We start from the raw sequence: 22,450 nt of genomic DNA, 5'->3' as shown, positions 1-22,450 counted from the left end.
CAGAGAGAAAGCACCACACAAGGAACTACATAAGACAAACATGTCCCCAAAACCAGTGACTAGGAAAACTAGAGTGGCTAATTATCCTAAGTTTTTACAAGCCGTGGAGCTCAAAGTCTTAAGTTTTAGAAGTCTCTGCCACCACCAAGTGGACCCTGGTGAACATAGTGGTGCTCCTGTAGGAAAGGAGCCAGAGGTCCAGGAGCAGACAGCATTGTTTGAGGGTCCCCTGGAATGCACTGGAAGAGACAGATCCCTTTCTTGGAGTGCACTTGGGAGAGACGGTATGGCCTCCCAGGGGAAAAAAGAGCTGGCAGCATCAATGCTGTCCCGTTCATTAGTATAAGAACAGAGACACCTGCTGAGGGCAACAAACCTTGTTGTTGGCTTTTTGCTCTGCTTTACCATAAACTTTGAGCGCCTGTAGAATTGTGCAACTGCTTTTCTGGGACAAACCAGGACCAGCCGCAGCATGGTGAGACACTCCCCTAAAGGATCAGCTTGGGTCCACATGTGCCAGGTCCCTAAAATGTGGAATTTTGTAACACAGCTAAACAGTGGCAGGTAGGAACTCACCATTTTGGGATCAAGAGTTCTGGGCAATGCCATTATCTCCCTGCCCCTGGGCACTTACAGACCTCAATGAGCAACACAGAGCTCCCAGACTGAAGCCACTTACACCAAGCCCCGCCTCCTGTGCACTGCTAGTGCATCTTTACCAGCGCAAGTCAGCTTGAGAACCAGCACAGCAGGCCCATATCCCAGAAGACCAGCACAAAGCCCTGGCATGCACCAAGTCTACTGATCATAGAGTGCTGCAAAGCTTCAGCTCTAGTGACAATAGAATCAGGCTTATTTTAACAAGCAGACCAAAGCACACCTAGTTAAAATGCCACACACAGGATAAGATCCAAACACTACCCACTGCTGGCAAGGAGAAATTCTGCAGAGGACTGACCTAAGGGAAAGAGCAGCCAAAACATAAAGCAGAGTTCACACTCTGAAAGACTTCCTAAAGCACTAGGCCATAGACAGTATAGGACCTCTCCTTAAGCTAGCCATTACTCTCAGGAGCAAGAACTATAACAGGCTTTCCTAACACACACACAAGGAATTCAGCCCAAAAGAAAGAACAAAAAAAGGTGATGGCTAGGAATTTATTCAAAACAGATATAAATAATATGTCTGAAACAGAATTTAAAAGAACAATCATAGGATACTAGCTAGGTTTGCGAAAAGAATAGAAGGCACTAGGGGAGGAGCCAAGATGGGGAAATAGCATAGAAGTTTTTTGTGTGTTTCCCATCCATGAAATACAGCCAGACCAACAGTAAACCATCCTGCACACCTAGAAAACTGATTTGAGGATTAACACAACAATCTGCACAACCTCAACCACAGAATTCAGCAGGTACACGGCTCAGAGACGTGAACATGGGGAGAAAGAAGCTGCAGCGGGCAGGGAGCCACTTTTGTGGGTGGACAGAGGACAGAGACTGGGGGAAGAATACAGGAAAAGCACTCATCCCCAAAAGCAGCTAGAGAGAAAGTGAAAAATTGAAAACAGCTGCAGGGACTAAACTAAAAAGGGAGAAAGGAGAAAGGAGAGGGTTTAAATTCCATTAAGACTGTAAACAAGGGAAGCGCAAAGTCTACAACTCTGCAGCTCGATACCTGGCGGTGCTCTGGGGGGAAGGGCAAATCCCCAGGAAGAGAGTGGGGTCTGGGAGGTTCTCAGGCCACATGGGGAAAAGCGGTTCCACTGCTAGAAGGACATTTGGTAGAGACTGTTGAAGCCACCTGGTCCCAGCAGACCCCAGAGAATGGCCAGATTTGCTGGTGCTGCAACAAGGTCATTAAGGGTGAGGCCTGGTGCCAGATGTGTGTTGTGATTTTCCATAATCCCTGAAACGCTGCTGCTACACTATCTCGCAAATTTTTTCCGGGGCAGGCTGGCACCTGGCCACAGTCCCAGGGCACCAGCAACAGCAGGGCCAGCAAGTGTTCCTGGTTGCAGCCGACATTTGGCCATTGCTCAGTGAGACCCTCCCATAGAGGGGCAGAACAAGTCAAAGCCATAGTCCTTCAGACATAAGGGACTGGGGAAAAGAGCCTCATCTGAGACAAACCTAGGGAGAGAGGTACTGCCTGGGGTTTGGTCGTGGACAGTGAAAAAGCAGGGAGTGGACAAGAGCTGAAGACAGAGGATGGGTGCACAATTGCTGATCGGGGAGAACAGAGTTCCGATACTAGAGACTGGGTAACTGGGTGAGGCCTTTTTCACCACTCCCACGCATGCACATAGGCACCTATGAGCGCCACAACACTCCACCCCAGTAGGCTAGCAGCGCCATCTAGTGGAGAACAGAGCCATTACACTAAGCCCTGCCCAACTGGGCCAATCTCACTCTTCAAAAACACAAGTTTCCCCACCTGCTTAGTTTATGGACTATAAAGCACTTCATAGTCTTACTTCTAGGGGAAAATGAAGTAATTTCAGTCCTATTTCAATCTGTTAGCAGGTCCAGGTCCATCTATTCAATTTTCTTTTTTTTTTTTCCTTTTTCACTTCTTTATCTTGAATACAAAAAGAGAACAAATTCATTTTTCTTAAAAAATATTGTAATATTTTTTCCTATATTTTTTACTTCTGTGTAAATTTTATCAAATTCTATTTTACTTCCATCATTTTATTTTACTAAAATTCAGTGTATTCGCTTTTTCAAATACTCAATTTCCTTTTTCTCTTTTGTCTTATTTTTGTATCTTTTCTTTTTCTTGAATACAGAAGAAAAAATTCATTTTTATTTTCAATTTCTACTAAAAATATTTTTTCTTTAATTTTTTTACTATGTTTTTTACATTTAAAACAAAATTTAACGTTTACTTATTTTCGAGACAGAGAAAGACAGAGCATGAATGGGGGAGGGTCAGAGAGAGGGTCAGAATCTGAAACAGGCTCCAGGCTCTGAGCTATCAACACAGAGCCCAACGCATGGCTCGAACTCACAGACTGCGAAATCATGACCTGAGTTGAATTGGCCTCTTAACTGACTGAGCCACCCAGGCACCCCTATATTTTTTATTTTTATGTAAATTTTTCCATTCTATTTTACTTCCATCATTTTATTTTGGTCTACTACAGTGTATTACTTTTTCAAATTTTCAAACAATTTCTTCCCCCCCCCAATTTTTTCTCTAAAATTTCAAACCACTTTCAACACACAGACCAAAACACACCTAGGATCTAGCATCATTTATTCGATTTTGTGTGTGTGTGTGTTTAATTTTTAAATTTTAACATTTTTTAAATTCAATTTTTTTAATTTCAATTTTTCTATCTCATTAATTCCTTTTCTCCCTTCAAAATGACAAAATGAAGAAATTCACCCCCAAAAGAAAGAACATGAAGAAACAACAGCCAGGGGTGTAACCAACACAGATACAAGCAAAATGTCTGAACCAGAATTTAGAATCACAATAATAAGAATACTAGCTGGAGTCAAAAATAGGTTAGAATCCCTTTCTGCAGAGATAAAAGAAGTAAAAACTAGTCAGGATGAAATAAAAAATGCTATAACTGAGCTGCAATCACGGATGGATGCCGCGGTGACAAAGACGGATGAAGCAGAACAGAGAATCAGTGATTAGAGGACAAACATAGGAGAATAATGAAGCAGAAAAAAAGAGGGAGATTAAAGCAAAAGAGCACGATTTTAAGAATTAGAGAAATCAGTGACTCATTAAAAAGGAACAACACCAGAATCACAGGGGTCCCAGAACAGGAAGAGAAATAGAGGTAGGAGGGTTACGTGAGCAAATCTAAGTGGAAAATTTTTCTAACCCGGGGAAAGACACAGACATCAAAATCCAAAAGCACAGAGGACCCCCATTACATTCAACAAAAACCGACCATCAACAAGGCATATCATAGTCAAATTCACAAAATACTCAGGCAAGGAGAGAATCATCAAAGCAGCAAGGGAAAAAAAAGCCCCTAACCTACAAGGGAAGACAGATCAAGTTTGCAGCAGACCTACCCACAGAAACTTGGCAGGCCAGAAAGGAGCAGCAGGATATATTCAGTGTGCTGTATCAGAAAAATATGCAGCCAAGAATTCTTTATCCAGCAAAGCTGTCATTCAAAATAGAAAGAGACATCAAAAGTTTCCCAGACAAACAAAAATTAAAGGAGTTTGTAACCACTAAACCAGCCCTGCAAGAAATTTTAAGGGGGACTTTCTGAGGGGAGAAAAGATGAAAATACATATATATAAATAAATAAGTACAAAAAACAACAAAAGATTAGAAAGGACCAGAGAACACCACCAGAAACTCCAACTCTTCAAGCAGCATAATGGCAATAAATTCATATCTTTCAGGACTCACTCTAAACGTCAATGGAATCAATGCTCCAATCAAAAAACATAGGGTAACAGAATGGATAAGAAAACAAGACCCATCTATATGCTGTTTACAAGAGACCCACTTTAGACCTAAAGACACCTTCAGATTGAAAATAAGGGGATGGAAAACCATCTATCATGCTAATGGTCAACAAAAGAAAGCCCGAGTAGCCATACTTATATCACACAATCTAGACTTTAATATAAAGATTGTAACAAGAGATGCAGAAGGGCATTATATCATAATCAAGGGGTCTATAGACCAAGAAGACCTAACACTTGTAAACATTTATGCGCCAAATGTGCAAGCACCCAAATATATAAATCAATTAATCACAAACATAAAGAAACTCATCCATAGTAATACCATAATAGTACGAGACTTCAACACCCCACTCACAGCAATGGAAAGGTCATCTAATCAAAAAATCAACAAGGAAACAATGGCTTTGAATGGCACACTGGAGCAGATGGACTTAACAGCTATATTCAGAACATTTCATCTTAAGCAGCAGAATATACATTCTTCTCCAGTGCACATGGAATGTTCTCCAGAATAGACCATATACTGGGACACAAATCAGCCCTAAGTAAGTACAAAAAGATAGAGATCATCCTGTGCATATTTTCAGACCACATCGCTATGAAACTCAAAATCAACCACATGAAAAAATTTGGAAAGGTAACAAGTACTTGGAGACTGAAGCACATCCTACTAAAGAATGAATGAGCGAACCCAGCAGTTAAAGAGGAAATTAAAAAGTGTATGGAAGTCAATGAAAATGATAACACCACAACCCAAAACCTCTGGGACACAGCAAAGGTGGTCATAAGAGGAAAGTATATGGCAATCCAGGCCTTCCTAAAGAAGGACAAAAGATCTCAGATACACAACCTAACCTTATACTTTAAGGAGCTGGAAAAAACAATGACAACAAAAACAAAAAACAAAACAAAACAAAACAAAAAACAAAACCCAAACCAGCAGAAGACAGGAAATAATAAAGATTAGAGCACAAATTAATGCTATTGAAACGAAAAAACAAAACAAAACAGTAGAACAGATCAATGAAACCAGAAGCTCGTACTTTGGAAGAAGTAACAAAATTGATAAACCACTAGCCAGTTTGATGAAAAAAGGAAAGGACCCAAATAAATAAAATCAAGAATGAAAGAGGAGAAATCACAACCAACACAGCAGAAATAAAAACAATAATAAGAGAATATTATGAGCAATTATATGCCAATAAAATGGGCAATCTGGAAGAAATGGACAAATTCCTAGAAACATATACACTACCAAAACTGAAACAGGAAGAAATAGAAAATTTGAACAGACCAATAACCAGTAAGGAAATCAAATTAGTAATCAAAAATCTGCCAAAAAGCAAGAGTCCAGGGCCAGATCGCTTTCCAGGCGAATTCTACCAAACATTTAAGGAAGATTTAACCCCTATTCTCTTCAAACTTTCCAAAAAATAGAAATGGAACAAAAACTTCCAAACTCTTTCTATGAAGCAGCATTACCTTGATTCCAAAACCAGCCAGAGACCCCACTAAAAACGAGAACTATAGACCAATTTCCCTGATGAACATGGATGCAAAAATCCTCAACAAGTTACTAGCCAAACGGCTCCAACAATACATTAAAAAAATTATTCATCACGACCAAGTGGGATTTATACCTGGGATGCAGGGCTGGTCCAATATCCATAAAACAATTAACATGATTCATCACATCATTAAAAGAAAGAACAATAACCATATGATCCTCTCAACAGATGCAGAGAAAGCATTTGACAAAATACAGCATCCTTTCTTGATACAAACCCTCAAGAAAGTAGAGATAGAAGGATCATACCATAAGATGATAAAAGCCATATATGAGCGACCCAATGCTAATATCATCCTCAATGGGGAAAACTGACAGCTTTCCCCCTAAGGTCAGGAACAAGGCAGGGATGTCCACTCTCACCACTGTTACTCAACGTAGTATTGGAAGTCCTAGCCTCTGCAATCAGACAACACAAAGAAATAAAAGGCATCCAAATCAGCCAGGACGAGGTCAAACTTTCACTCTTTGTAGATAACATGATACTCTATATGGAAAACCCAAAAGATTCCACCAAAAAACTGCTAGAATTGATTCATGAATTCAGCAAAGTTGCAGGATATAAAATCAATGCACAGAAATCAGTTGCATTTCTATACACGAACAATGAAGCAACAGAAAGAGAAATCAAGGAATCAATCCCATTTACAATTGCACCAAAAACCATAAAATACCTAGGAATAAATCTAACCAAAGAGGTGAAAATCTATACACTGAAAACTATAGAAAGCTGATGAATGAAATTGAAGAAGACACAAAAAAATGGAAAAAGATTCCATGCTCCTCGATAGGAAGAACAAATATTGTTAAAATGTCAATACTACCTAAAGCAATCTACATATTTAATGCAATCCCTATCAAAATAACACCAGTATTCTTCACAGAGCTAGAACACATAATCCTAAAATTTGTTTGGAACCAGAAAAGACCCCAAATAGCCAAAGCGATCTTGAAAAAGAAAACCGAAGCAGGAGTCATCACAATCCCAGACTTCAAGCTATACTAAAAAGCTGTAATCTTCAAGACTGTATGGTACTGGCACAAGAACAGACACTCAGATCAATGGAACAGAATAGAGAGCCCAGAAATGTACCCACAAATGTATGGCCAACTAATCTTTGACAAAGCAGGAACGAATATCCAATGGAATAAAGACAGTCTCTTCAACAAATGGTGTTGGGAAAACTGGACAACGACATGCATAAGAATGATCCTGGACCACTTTCTTACACCATACACAAAAATAAACTCAAAATGGATGAAAGGCCTCGATGTAAGACAGGAAGTCATCAAAATCCTCAAGGAAAAAGCAGGCAAAAACCTCTTTTATCTTGACTGCAGCAACTTCTTACTCAAGAGACAAGGGAAACAAAAAACAAAAATGAACTACTGGGACCTCACCAAACTAAAAAGCTTCTGCACAGTGAAGGAAACAATCAGCAAAACTAAAAGGCAACCGACAGAATGGGAGAAGATATTTTCAAATGACATATCAGACAAAGGGTTAGTATCCAAAATCTATAAGGAACTTATCAAACTCAACACGGAAAAAAACAAATAATCAGTGAAGAAAGGGGCAAAAGACATGAATAGACACTTCTCCAAAGAAAACATCCAGATGGCCAACTGACACATGAAAAAATGCTCAACATCACTCATCATCAGGGAAACAGAAATCAAAACCACAATGAGATACCACTTTACACCTGTCAGAATGGCTAACATTAACAACTCAGGCGACAATAGATACTGGCGGGGATGAGGAGAAAGGATCTCTTTTGCATTGTTGGTGGAATGCAAGCTGGTGCAGCCACTCTGGAAACAGTATGGAGGTTCCTCAAAAAACTAAAAATAGAACTACCCTACGACCCAGCAATTGCACTACTAGTTATTTGTCTACGGGATAGAGGTGTGCAGTTCGATACAGGTGCATGTACAAACATGCACCCCCATGTTTATAGCAGCACTATCAACAATAGCTAAAGTATGGAAAGAGCCCAAATGTCCATCGATGGATTAATGGATAAGGAAGATGTGGTATATATATACAATGGAGTATTCTTTGGCAATCAAAAAGAAGGAAATCTTGCCATTTGCAACTACGTGCATGGAACTGGAGGGTATTATGCTTAGTGAAATTAGTCAGCCAGAAAAAAATGATATGACTTCACTCATATGAGGACTTTAAGACACAAAATGGATGAACATAAAGGAAGGGAAACAAAAATAATATTAAAACAGGGAGGGGGACAAAACAGACGAGACTCATAAATAGAGAACAAACTGAGGGTTACTGGAAGGGTTGTGGGAGGGGGGATGGGCTAAATGGGTAAGGAGTCTACTCCTGAAATCATTGTTGTACTATATGCTAACTAATTTTGATGTAAATTTTAAAAAATTAAAAATTAAAAAAAAAAAAGAATAGAAGGCACTAGAGCACCCCTTACTGCAGAGATAAGAGAACTGAAAACTACTCAGGCTGAAATAAGAAATGCTATAATCGAGATTCAAAACTGACTGGATGCACTGACAAGGATGGATAAAGCAGTGGAAAGAATCAGTGATATAGAAGATAGAATTATGGGAAAAAATGAAGTGAAAAGAAGAGGGAAAGAAAAGTTTTGGATTACAAATATAGACTTAGGAATTCAGTGATTCCATAAAGCATAACATTTGTATCATAGGATTCCCAGAGGAAGAGAGGGAAAGGGGGGGCAGAAGGCTTATTTAAGCAAACTACAGCTGAAAACTTCCCTAATCCGGGGAACGAAACAGACTTCAAAATCCAAAAGGCACAGAGAATGCCCGTCAAAATGAACAAAAGCCAGCCAACACCAATATATATAGTAAAATTTGCAAAATACACAAACAAAGAAAGAATTCTGAAAACAGCAAGGGAAAAAAATCCCTAACCTATAAAGGAAAACAGAATCAGGTTTGCAGCATACTTGTCCACAGAAACTTGGCGGGCCAGAAGGGAGTGGCATGATATAGTCAATGTGCTGAATGAAAAAAAAAAAAAAATGCAGCCAACAATCCTTTATCCAGAACAGCTGTCAATCAGAATAGGAGAGATAGTTCCCCAGACAAAAAAGTGTTTGTGACCACTAAAACAGCCCTGCAAGAAATATTAAAGATGACTGTTTGAATGGGAAAGAAAGACCAAAAGCAACAATGACTAGAAAGGAACAGAGAACATCACAAACACACCAACCAAGTTTACAGGTAACACAATGGCACTAAATTCATATCTATCAAAAATCACTCTGAATGTAAATGGACTAAATGCTCCCATCAAAAGACACAGGATCTCGGAATGGATTTAAAAAAAAAAAAGACCCATCTATATGCTGCCTATAAGACCCTCATTTTAGACCTAAAGACACCTGCGATTGAAAGTGAGGGAATAGAGAACCATCTATCATGCTAATGGATGTTGAAAGAAAGTTAGAGTAGCCATATTCTTATCAGACAAACTAGATTTTAAAACAAAGACTGTAGGGGCACCTGGGTGGTTCAGTTGGTTAAGCATCTGACTTCAGCTCAGGTCATGATCTCACAGACCATGGGTTCGAGCCCTGCATTGGTCTCTGCACTGATTGGGTTTCTCTCTCCCTCTCTTTGTCTCTCTCTCCGCACCCCCAACCCCATTTATGTGCTCTCACTCTCTCTCTCTCTCTCTCAAAAATAAATACATAAACTTAAAAAAAAAAAACACATAAAACAAAGACTATAAGAAAAGATGAAGAAGGCCACTGTATCCCAATTAAGGAGTCTATCCACCAAGAATATCTAACAATTATACATATTTATGCCTCCAACTTGGAGGCACCCAGAATATATAAAACCAATTAATCACAAATATAAAGAAACTATTGATAATAATACAATAACAGTAGGGGACTTTAACACCCAACTTACACCAATGGCCAGATCAACTAAGTCAAAAATCAACAAGGAAAAAATGGCTTTGAATAACACACTGGACCAGATATACTTAACACATCTACACAGAACATTTCATTCTAAAGCAACAGAATACACATTATTTTCAAGTATACATGGAGCATTCTCCAGAATAGATCAAACAGTGGGTCACAAATCAGACCTTAACAACTTCAAAACGATCAATATCATACAATGCAGATTTTCAGACCACAATGCTATGAAACTTGAAATCAACCACAAGAAAAAATTTGGAAAGACCACAAATTCATGGAGGTTAAGGAACATCCTACTAAAGAATGAATGGGCAGGAAATTAAAGAAGAAATAAAAAAAGTACAATGAAAACATGACAGTCTAAAACTTTAGGGATACAGCAAAGGCAGTCCTCAGAGGGAGTATATACAACACAAGCTTCCCTCAAGAAGCAAGAAAAGTCTCCAATACACTACCTAACTTTACACCTAGAGGAGCTAGAAAAGGAACAGCAAATAAAGCCTAAAGGCAGGACAAAAGGGAAATAATAAATATTAGAACAGAAATAAATGCTATAGAAACAAACAGATAGAAAACCAGCAGAACAGATCAACAAAACTAAGAGCTTGTTCATTGAAAGACTTAATAAAATTGATAAATCCCTAGCCAGACTAATCAAAGGGAAAGAGAAAGGACCCACATGAATAAAATCATGAATGAATGAAGAGAGATCACAACCAACACCACAGAAATACAAACAATTATAAAAGAATATTATGAAAAATTATATGCCAACAAACTGGGCAATATGGAATAAACGGATAAATTCTTAGAAATACACAAAATACCAAAACTCATACAGGAAGAAATAGAAAATTTGAACAGAACCATAACCAATAAAGAAATTGAGTCACTAATCAAAAATCTCCCAACAAACAAAAGTCCAGGCCAGATGGCTTCCCAGGGAAATTCTACCAGACATTTAAAGGGGAGTTAAGGGTGCCTGGGTGGCTCAGTCGGTTAAGCGTCCGACTTCGGCTCAGGTCGTGATCTTGTGGTTTCTGAGGTTGAGCCCCGCGTCAGGCTCTGTGCTGACAGCTCAGAGCCTGGAGCCTGCTTCGGATTCTGTGTCTCCCTCTCTTTCTGCCCCTACCCCAATTGTGCTCTGTCTCTATCAAAAATAAATGAAATGTAAAAAAAAAAAAATTAAAGGGGAGTTAATACTATTCTTCTCAAACTGTTCTAAATTTTTTTTTCAAAGTTTATTTATTTTTGGACAGAGAGAGACAGAGCATGAACGGGGGAGGGGCAGAGAGAGAGGGAGACACAGAATTGGAAACAGGCTCCAGGCTCCGAGCCATCAGCCCAGAGCCTGACACGGGGCTCGAACTCACGGACCGCGAGATCGTGACCTGGCTGAAGTCGGACGCTTAACCGACTGCGCCACCCAGGCGCCCCTCAAACTGTTCTAAAAGATAAAAATGGAAGGAAAACTTCCAAACTCATTCTATGAAGCCAGCATTACCTTGATTCCAAAACTAGACAAAGACACCACTAAAAAAGAGAATTACAAGCCAGTATCCCTGATAAACATGGATGCAAAATTCTCAACAAGATATATTAGCCTCAAATCCAACACTAGATTAAACCATGATCAAGTGGGATTTATTCCTGGGCTGCAGAGCTGGTTTGCTATTTGCAAATCAATCAATGTGATATACCACATCAATAAATGAAAGGATAAACATCTGATCCTCTCAATAGATGCAGAAAAAGCATTTGACAAAATACAGCATCTATTCTTGATGAAAGTCCTTAACAAAGTAAGATAGATGTAACAACCTCAACATCATAAAGGTGATATACGAAAGACCCACAGCTAACATTAGCCTCAATGGGGAAAAACTGAGAGCTTATCTTCCAGTCAGGAACAAGACAGGGGTGTCCACTCTGACCACTGTTATTTAACATAATACTGGAATTCATAGCCTTGGCAATCAGACAACAAAAATAAATAAAAGGCATCCAAAATGGAAAAAAAAAAGTCAAACTTTCCCTATTTTCAAATAACATGATACTCTATGTAGAAAACCCAAAGACTCCACCAAAAACTGCTAGAACTAATACATGAATACAGCAAAGTTGCAGGATACAAAAATGAATGTACAGATATCGATTGCATTTCTATACACCATTAACGAAGCAGCCGAAAGAGTAATCAAGGAACTGATCCCATTTACAATTGCACCAAAAGCCATAAGATACCTAGGAATAAACCTAACCAAAGATGTAAAAGATCTGTACTCTGAAAAGCATAGAACACTTATGAAAATAAATTAAAGAGGACACAAAGAAATGGGAAAACATTCCATGCTCATGGATTGGAAGAACAGATATTGTTAAAATGTCTCTATTACACAAAGCAATCTACACGTTTAATGCAATCCCTATCAAAATAACACCAGCATTCTTCACAGAGCTAGAATAATCCTAAAATTTGTATGGCACCCAAATAGCCAAAGCAATCCTGAAAAAGAAAAAAAAAGCTAGAGGAATCACAATTCTGGGCTTCAAGCTATATTACAAAGCTGTAGTTAGCAAGACATTATGTTACTGGCACAAAAATAGATACATAGATCAATGGAATAGAATAGGAAACTGAGAAATGGACCCACAACTATATGGTCAACTAAATTTTCTACAAAGCAGGAAAGAATATCAAAAAAGACAGTCTCTTCAACAAATGCTTTTGGGAAAACTGAACATCAGAAAAATGAAACTGGACCAGTGTCTTACACCATACACAAAAATAAATTCCAAATGAATTAAAGACCTAAGTGTGAGACAGGAAACTATCAAAATCCAACAGAAGAACACAAGTAATAACCTCTTTGATATCAGCTGCAGCAATTACTAGATACATCTCCTTAGGCAAGTGAAACAAAAGCATGAACTATTGGGACTTCATCAAGATAAAACTGCTGTACAACAAAGGAAACAATCAACAAAAACAAAAGACAACCTTCAGAATGGGAGAAGATATTTGCAAATGACATATATTATAATAGGAGTTAGCATCCAAAATCTAAAAAGAACTTATCAAACTAAACACCCAAAAAACAAATAACCCAGTTAAAAAATGGGCAGAAGACATGAGTAGACAATTTGCCAAAGAAGACATCCAGATGGCTAACAGACACATGAAAAGATTCTCAACAACAGTCATTATCAGGAAACTACAAATCAAAACTACAATGACACCACCTCACACCTGTCAGAATGTCTAAAATTAACAACACAGGAAACAATAAAGGTTGGCAAGGATGCAGATAAATAGGAATACTCTTACAGTGTTGGTGGGAATGCAAACTGGTGCAGCCACTCTGGAAAACAGTACAGAGGATTCTCAAAAAGTTGAAAATAGAACTATCCTACAACACAGCAGTTTCACTACTAGGTATTTATCCAAAGTAGTAGATACAAATACACTGATTCAAAGGGATACATGCACTTCAATGTTTACAGCAGCATTATCAATGAGAACCACACTATGGAAAGAGGCCAAATGTCCATTGACTATTGAATGGATAAAAAAGATGTGGCATATGTATATGTATGTATATATATATATATATATATATATATATATATATACACACACATATATATGTATATATGTACATATATATGTATGTACATATACATATATGTATGTATATATATGTATATATGTATGTACATATATATGTATGTACATATACATATATGTAGGTATATATGTACATATATACATATGTACATACATATATATGCCAGCAAAAACAATGAAATCTTGCCATTTACAATGATGTGGATGGAGCTAAAATGTATTATATGCTAAGCAAAATAAGTCAGTCAGAGAAAGACAAATACCATGATTTCATTCCTATGTTAAATTTAAGAAACAAAACAAATTAACATGATGGGGGTGGAGAGAGAGGCAAACAACAAAACGGACTCTAAACTATAGAGAAGGAGGGAAGAATATGGCGGTGTAGGAAGACGCTGGGCTCACCGCGCGTCCTGCTGATCACTTAGATTCCACCTACACCTGCCTAAATAACCCAGAAAACCGCCAGAGGATTAGCAGAACAGAGTCTCCGGAGAGAAGCGCAGACAAGAGGCCCACGGAAGAGGGTAGGAAGGGCGGCGAGGCGGTGCACGCTCCACGGACTGGCGGGAGGGAGCCGGGGTGGAGGGGCGGCCCGCCAGCCAAGCAGAGCCCCTGAGTCTGGCTTGCAAAAGCGGAGGGGCCGGATGGACGGAGTGTGTTCTGACAGTAAGCGCGACTTAGTGTCTGGGAGGTTATAAGTTAACAGCTCTGCTCAGAAAGCGGGAAGGCTGGAGGACAGAGGGAGGGAGAGCTGCTGAGCCCCCCCGGAAGACAGAGCTCAGTTTGGTGGGGAACAAAGGCGCTCGCCAGCGCCATCTCCCCCGCCCATCCCCCAGCCAAAATCCCAAAGGGAACCACTTCCTGCCAGGGAACTTGCTCGCTCCACACAAACACCCAACTCTGTGCTTCTGCGGAGCCAAACCTCTGGCAGCGGATCTGACTCCCTCCCGCTGCCACAGGGCCCCTCCTGAAGTGGATCACCTAAGGAGAAGCGAGCTAAGCCTGCCCCTCCTGCCCCCGTGCACTTTGCCTACCCACCCCAGCTAATACCACATCCCCAGCACCACAAGCCTGGCAGTGTGCAAGTAGCCCAGACGGGCCACGCCACCCCACAGTGAATCCCGCCCCTAGGAGAGGGCAAGAGAAGGCACACACCAGTCTGGCTGTGGCCCCAGCGGTGGGCTGGGGGCAGACATCAGGTCAGACTGAGGCCCCGCCCACCAACTCCAGTTATACACCACAGCACAGGGGAAGTGCCCTGCAGGTCCTCACCACTCCAGGGACTATCCAAAATGACCAAACGGAAGAATTCCCCTCAGAAGAATCTCCAGGAAATAACAACAGCTAATGAACTGATCAAAAAGGATTTAAATAATATAACAGAAAGTGAATTTAGAATAATAGTCATAAAATTAATCGCTGGGCTTGAAAACAGTATAGCTGACAGCAGAGAATCTCTTGCTACAGAGATCAAGGGACTAAGGAACAGTCACGAGGAGCTGAAAAGCGCTTTAAACGAAATGCAAAACAAAATGGAAACGACGACAGCTCAGATTGAAGAGACAGAGGAGAGAATAGGTGACCTAGAAGATAAAGTTATGGAAAAAGAGGAAGCTGAGAGAAAGAGAGATTAAAAAAATCCAGGAGTATGAGGGGAAAATTAGAGAACTAAGTGATACACAAAAAAAAAGAAACAATATACGCATAATTGGTAACCCAGAGGAGGAAGAGAGAGGAAAAGGTGCTGAAGGGGTACTTGAAGAAATTATAGCTGAGAACTTCCCTGAACTGGGGAAGGAAAAAGGCATTGAAATCCAAAAGGCACAGAGAACTCCCTTCAGACGTAACTTGAATTGATCTTCTGCACGCCATATCATAGTGAAACTGGCACAATACAAGGGTAAAGAGAAAATTCTGAAAGCAGCAAGGGATAAACGTGCCCTCACATATAAAGGGAGACCTATAAGACTCGTGACTGATCTCTCTTTTGAAACTTGGCAGGCCAGAAAGAATTGGCACGAGATTTTCAGTGTGCTAAACAGGAAAAATATGAGTGGAGAATCCTTTATCCAGCAAGTCTGTCATTTAGAATAGAAGGAGAGATAAAGGTCTTCCCAAACAAACAAAAACTGAAGGACTTTGTCACCACTAAACCAGCCCTACAAGAGATCCTAAGGGGGACCCTGTGAGACAAAGTACCAGAGACATCACTACAAGCATAAAACATACAGACATCACAATGACTCTAAACCCGTATCTTTCTATAATAACACTGAATGGAAATGGATTAAATGCGCCAACCAAAAGACATAGGGTATCAGAATGGATAAAAAAACAAGACCCATCTATTTGCTGTCTACAAGAGACTCATTTTAGACCTGAGGACACCTTTAGATTGAGAGTGAGGGGATGGAGAACTATTTATCATGCTACTGGAAGCCAAAAGAAAGCTGGAGTAGCCATACTTATATCAGACAAACTAGACTTTAAACTAAAGGCTGTAACAAGAGATGAAGAAGGACATTATATAATAGTGACAGGGTCTATCCATCAGGAAGAGCTAACAATTATAAATGTCTATGCGCCGACTACCAGAGCCCCCAAATATATAAAACAATTACTCACAAACATAAGCAACCTTATTGATAACAATGTGGTAATTGCAGGGGACTTTAACACCCCACTTACAGAAATGGATAGATCATCTAGACACACGGTCAATAAAGAAACAAGGGCCCTGAATGAGACATTGGATCAGATGGACTTGACAGATATATTTAGAACTCTGCATCCCAAAGCAACAGAATATACTTTCTTCTCGAGTGCACATGGAACATTCTCCAAGATAGATCATATACTGGGTCACAAAACAGCCCTTCATAAGTTTACAAGAATTGAAATTATACCATGCATACTTTCAGACCACAATGCTATGAAGCTTGAAATCAACCACAGGAAAAAGTCTGGAAAACCTCCAAAAGCATGGAGGTTAAAGAACACCCTACTAACGAATGAGTGGGTCAACCAGGCAATTAGAGAAGAAATTTAAAAATATATGGAAACAAACGAAAATGAAAATACAACAATCCAAACGCTTTGGGACGCAGCGAAGGCAGTCCTGAGAGGAAAATACATTGCAATCCAGGCCTATCTCAAGAAACAAGAAAAATCCCAAATACAAAATCTAACAGCACACCTAAAGGAAATAGAAGCAGAACAGCAAAGGCAGCCTAAACCCAGCAGAAGAAGAGAAATAATAAAGATCAGAGCAGAAATAAACAATATAGAATCTAAAACAACTGTAGAGCAGATCAACGAAACCAAGAGTTGGTTTTTTGAAAAAATAAACAAAATTGACAAACCTCTAGCCAGGCTTCTCAAAAAGAAAAGGGAGATGACCCAAATAGATAAAATCATGAATGAAAATGGAATTATTACAACCAATCCCTCAGAGATACAAACAATTATCAGGGAATACTATGAAAAATTATATGCCAACAAATTGGACAACCTGGAAGAAATGGACAAATTCCTGAACACCCACACTCTTCCAAAACTCAATCAGGAGGAAATAGAAAGCTTGAACAGACCCATAACCAGCGAAGAAATTGAATCGGTTATCAAAAATCTCCCAACAAATAAGAGTCCAGGACCAGATGGCTTCCCAGGGGAGTTCTACCAGACATTTAAAGCAGAGATAATACCTATCCTTCTCAAGCTATTCCAAGAAATAGAAAGGGAAGGAAAACTTCCAGACTCATTCTATGAAGCCAGTATTACTTTGATTCCTAAACCAGACAGAGACCCAGTAAAAAAAGAGAACTACAGGCCAATATCCCTGATGAATATGGATGCAAAAATTCTCAATAAGATACTAGCAAATCGAATTCAATGGCATATAAAAAGAATTATTCACCATGACCCAGTGGGATTCATTCCTGGGCTGCAGGGCTGGTTCAACATTCGCAAATCAATCAACGTGATACATCACATTAACAAAAAAAAAGAGAAGAACCATATGATCCTGTCAATCGATGCAGAAAAGGCCTTTGACAAAATCCAGCACCCTTTCTTAATAAAAACGCTTGAGAAAGTCGGGATAGAAGGAACATACTTAAAGATCATAAAAGCCATTTATGAAAAGCCCACAGCTAACATCATCCTCAACAGGGAAAAACTGAGAGCTTTTTTCCCTGAGATCAGGAACACGACAGGGATGCCCACTCTCACCGCTGTTGTTTAACATAGTGCTGGAAGTTCTAGCATCAGCAATCAGACAACAAAAGGAAATCAAAGGCATCAAAATTGGCAAAGATGAAGTCAAGCTTTCGCTTTTTGCAGATGACATGATATTATACATGGAAAATGCGATAGACTCCACCAAAAGTCTGCTAGAACTGATACATGAATTCAGCAAAGTTGCAGGATACAAAATCAATGTACAGAAATCAGTTGCATTCTTATACACTAACAGTGAAGCAACAGAAAGACAAATAAAGAAACTGATACCATTCATAATTGCACCAAGAAGCATAAAATACCTAGGAATAAATCTAACCAAAGATGTAAAAGATCTGTATGCTGAAAACTATAGAAAGCTTATGAAGGTAATTGAAGAAGATTTAAAGAAATGGAAAGACATTCCCTGCTCATGGATTGGAAGAATAAATATTGTCAAAATGTCAATACTACCCAAAGCTATCTACACATTCAATGCAATCCCAATCAAAATTGCACCAGCATTCTTCTCGAAACTAGAACAAGCAATCCCAAAATTCATATGGAACCACAAAAGGCCCCGAATAGCCAAAGTAATTTTGAAGAAGAAGACCAAAGCAGGAGGCATCACAATCCCAGACTTTAGCCTCTACTACCATGCTCAAGACAGCATGGTATTGGCACAAAAACAGACACATAGACCAATGGAATAGAATAGAAACCCCAGAACTTGACCCACAAACGTATGGCCAACTCATCTTTGACAAAGCAGGAAAGAACATCCAATGGAAAAAAGACAGTCTCTTTAACAAATGGTGCTGGGAGAACTGGACAGCAACATGCAGAAGGTTGAAACTAGACCACTTTCTCACACCATTCACAAAAATAAACTCAAAATGGATAAAGGACCTGAATGTGAGACAGGAAACCATCAAAACCTTAGAGGAGAAAGCAGGAAAAGACATCTCTGACCTCAGCCGTAGCAATCTCTTCCTCGACACATCCCCAAAGGCAAGGGAATTAAAAGCAAAAGTGAATTACTGGGACCTTATGAAGATAAAAAGCTTCTGCACAGCAAAGGAAACAACCAACAAAACTAAAAGGCAACCAACGGAATGGGAAAAGATATTTGCAAATGACATATCGGACAAAGGGCTAGTATCCAAAATCTATAAAGAGCTCACCAAACTCCACACCCGAAAAGCAAATAACCCAGTGAAGAAATGGGCAGAAAACATGAATAGACACTTCTCGAAAGAAGACATCCGGATGGCCAACAGGCACATGAAAAGATGTTCAGCGTCGCTCCTTATCAGGGAAATACAAATCAAAGCCACACTCAGGTATCACCTCACGCCAGTCAGAGTGGCCAAAATGAACAAATCAAGAGACTATAGATGCTGGAGAGGATGTGGAGAAACGGGAACCCTCTTGCACTGTTGGTGGGAATGCAAATTGGTGCAGCCGCTCCGGAAAGCAGTGTGGAGGTTCCTCAGAAAACTAAAAATAGACCAACCCTATGACCCAGCAATAGCACTGTTAGGAATTTATCCAAGGGATACAGGAGTGCTGATGCATAGGGGCACTTGTACCCCAATGTTTATAGCAGCACTCTCAACAATAGCCAAATTATGGAAAGAGCCTAAATGTCCATCACCTGATGAATGGATAAAGAAATTGTGGTTTATATACACAATGGAATACTACGTGGCAATGAGAAAAAATGAAATATGGCCTTTTGTAGCAACGTGGATGGAACTGGAGAGTGTGATGCTAAGTGAAATAAGCCATACAGAGAAAGACAGATACCATATGGTTTCACTCTTATGTGGATCCTAAGGAACTTAACAGAAACCCATGGGGGAAGGGAAGGGAAAAAAAAAAAAGAGGTTAGAGTGGGAGAGAGCCAAAACATAAGAGACTGTTGAAAACTGAGAAAAAACTGAGGGTTGATGGGAGGTGGGAGGGAGGAGAGGGTGGGTGATGGGTATTGAGGAGGGCACCTTTTGGGATGAGCACTGGGTGTTGTATGGAAACCAATTTGACAATAAATTTCATATATTAAATAAATAAATAAATAAATAAATAAATAAATAAATAAATAAATAAATAAACTATAGAGAACAAACTGAGAGTTCCTGCAGGGAGGCGGGCAGGGGGATGGGTTAAATACATGATGGGTATTAAGTAGTATACTTGTGATGAGCACTGGGTGTTGTATGTAAGTGATGAATCCCTAAATTCTATACCTGAAACTAATATTATATTGTATGTTAATTATAATTTAAATAAAATCTTGAAGAAAAAATTATCAAACAGAATTCAAAGAGCTGAAAATTATAACTGATTTGAAAAATTCAATATAGGGGCACCTGGGTGGCGCAGTCGGTTAAGCGTCCGACTTCAGCCAGGTCACGATCTCGCAGTCCGTGAGTTCGAGCCCCGCGTCAGGCTCTGGGCTGATGGCTCAGAGCCTGGAGCCTGTTTCCGATTCTGTGTCTTCCTCTCTCTCTGCCCCTCCCCCGTTCATGCTCTGTCTCTCTCTGTCCCAAAAATAAATAAACGTTGAAAAAAAAAATTAAAAAAAAAAAAAGAAAAATTCAATATAAAGTTTCAACAACAAACTATACCAAGTGGAAGTGAAATTCATCCAATGAGAGGGGCAAAAAGAAAAAAGAATGTTAATGAATGAGGACAGTTTAAGGGATTTATGGGATACCCTTAATCAAGCCAATATATACATTATAGGGGTTCCGGGAGAAGAGAGAGAAAAGGGTAGAAAGCTTATTGGTGAAAACAATGGTGAAATAATGGTGAAACCTGGGGGGGAAAACAGATATCCAGATCCAGGAAGTCCAGACAGTATCAAATAAAATAATCTAAAGAGACCCCTAGTAAGCCACATTGTAATTAAGTTGTCAAAAGTTTAAGATGAGAAGAAAATCTTAGAAGTAGCAAGAGCAAAACAACTTGTTACATACAAGGCAACCCCTGTAAGACTATCAGCATATTTTTCAACAGAAACTTTGCAGAAGTGAGTAAGATGATATACTCAAGGAGTTGAAAAAACCTGCCAATCAAAATTACTCTACCCAACCAGGGGTCCTTCAAAATTCAAGAAGAGATAGAGTTTCCAGACAAACAAAGGCTAAAGGAGTTCATCACCATTAGATCAGTCTTTTTCTTTAAGTTTTTATTTATTTATTTTGAGAAAGAGAAAGAAAGAGTGGGAGAGGGGAAAAGAGAGGAAGAGAGAGAATCCCAAGCAGGCTCCAAGCTGTCAGCACAGAGCCCAGTGTGGGGCTTGATCTCATGAGCCATGAGATCATGACCTGAGCTGAAGTCAGACACTTAACCAGCTGAGCCACACAAGTGCCCCAACCATTAGATCAGCCTTAAGTGAAATGTTAAAGGGACTTTGTCAAACTGAAACAAAAGGATGGTAATAAGTAGCAAGAAAACATGTTAAACTATAAAATTCACAGGTAAAGGTAAATATATAGTTTAAATTTAGAATACCCTAATGTTGTAATAGTGATAGGTAAATCATTTATAACCCCAGTATGAAGGTTAAAAGAAAAAGAAATGGGGCGCTTGGGTGGTTCAGTCAGTTAAGCATCCGACTCTTGATCTCAGCTCAGGTCAGAGATCTCTCTCTCTGCCCCTCTCCCACTCAAACTCTCTCTCTATCTCAAAATAAATAAATAGACATTTTTAATTAAATTAATTAATTAAAAATAACTATGACTACAACAGTTTGTTAATGAATATATAGTGTAAAAGATGTAAATTGTGACACAAAAAGCATAAAATGAGTGGGGGGGGGCAGGAACGTAAAAATAGAGAACTTTAGTGTAGCTCAAAGTTAACTTGTTATCAGTTTAAAATAAGTTCTTGTAAATTTAAGATGTTTTATGTAAGCTCCATGGTAACCAAAAAGCAAACACCTACAATAGATACACAGAAGATGAAAAGAAAGGAATCAAATCACATCACTACTGAAAATCATCAAATCACAAAAAAGTAGTGCAAGAGGAAGAAGGGACCAAAGGAATTAGTAAAAAAAAAAAAAAAAAAAAAAATTAATTAATTTAAAAAAATAAAAATAAAACACAAACAAAAAAAACCCCTAGAAATCAATTAATAAAATAACAATAGTAAGTCTATAACTATCAATAATTACTTTTAGGGCACCTGGGTGGCTCAATTGGTTGAGTGCGCAGCTTTTGATTTTCACTCAAGTCATGATCCCAGGGTTGTGGAAACAAGCCTCACGTCAGGCTCCACACTGAGTGTGGAGTCTGCTTGGGGATTCTCTTTCTCGCTCTTTCCCTCTCCCCCTCTCCTCCACTTGCGTGCTCTCTCTCTCTTTAAAGTAAAATAAAATTAATAATAATAATTACTTTCCATGTAAATGGATTGAATTCTCCAATCAAAAGATATGGTTGAAGAAAAAAAAAAAAAAAGACCCAACTATAGGCTGCCTATAAGACACTCACTTCAATTTTAAAGACACACTTAGACCAAAGTTAAAGGGATGGAAAAGATATTCTAATGGAAACCAAAAGAAAGCAGGATTGACTATACTTATATCAGATAAAATACACTTCAAGCCAAAGACTGTAAGAAGAGACAAAGAAGT

General features: G+C 39.1%; 1 pseudogene across 1 annotated transcript in view; it reads left to right on the top strand.

Annotated features, from left to right (window-relative positions):
- Window positions 1-472: 472 nt before the first annotated feature.
- Window positions 473-22,450, top strand: part of LOC112862551 (uncharacterized) — a 45,790-nt pseudogene continuing 23,812 nt past the window's right edge. The window contains exon 1 of the transcript XR_015251757.1: window positions 473-564. The product of XR_015251757.1 is annotated as an uncharacterized LOC112862551 (transcript). The remainder of the gene's footprint in view (window positions 565-22,450) is intronic.

The sequence above is a fragment of the Puma concolor genome, chromosome B2 (assembly GCF_028749965.1).
Source record: "Puma concolor isolate L17-30 chromosome B2, mPumCon1.1.hap2, whole genome shotgun sequence".
In the NCBI taxonomy this organism is placed as follows: domain Eukaryota; kingdom Metazoa; phylum Chordata; class Mammalia; order Carnivora; family Felidae; genus Puma; species Puma concolor.
The sequence above is the reverse complement of the archived record's forward strand: the minus strand, read 5'-3'. Positions and strand labels throughout refer to the sequence as shown.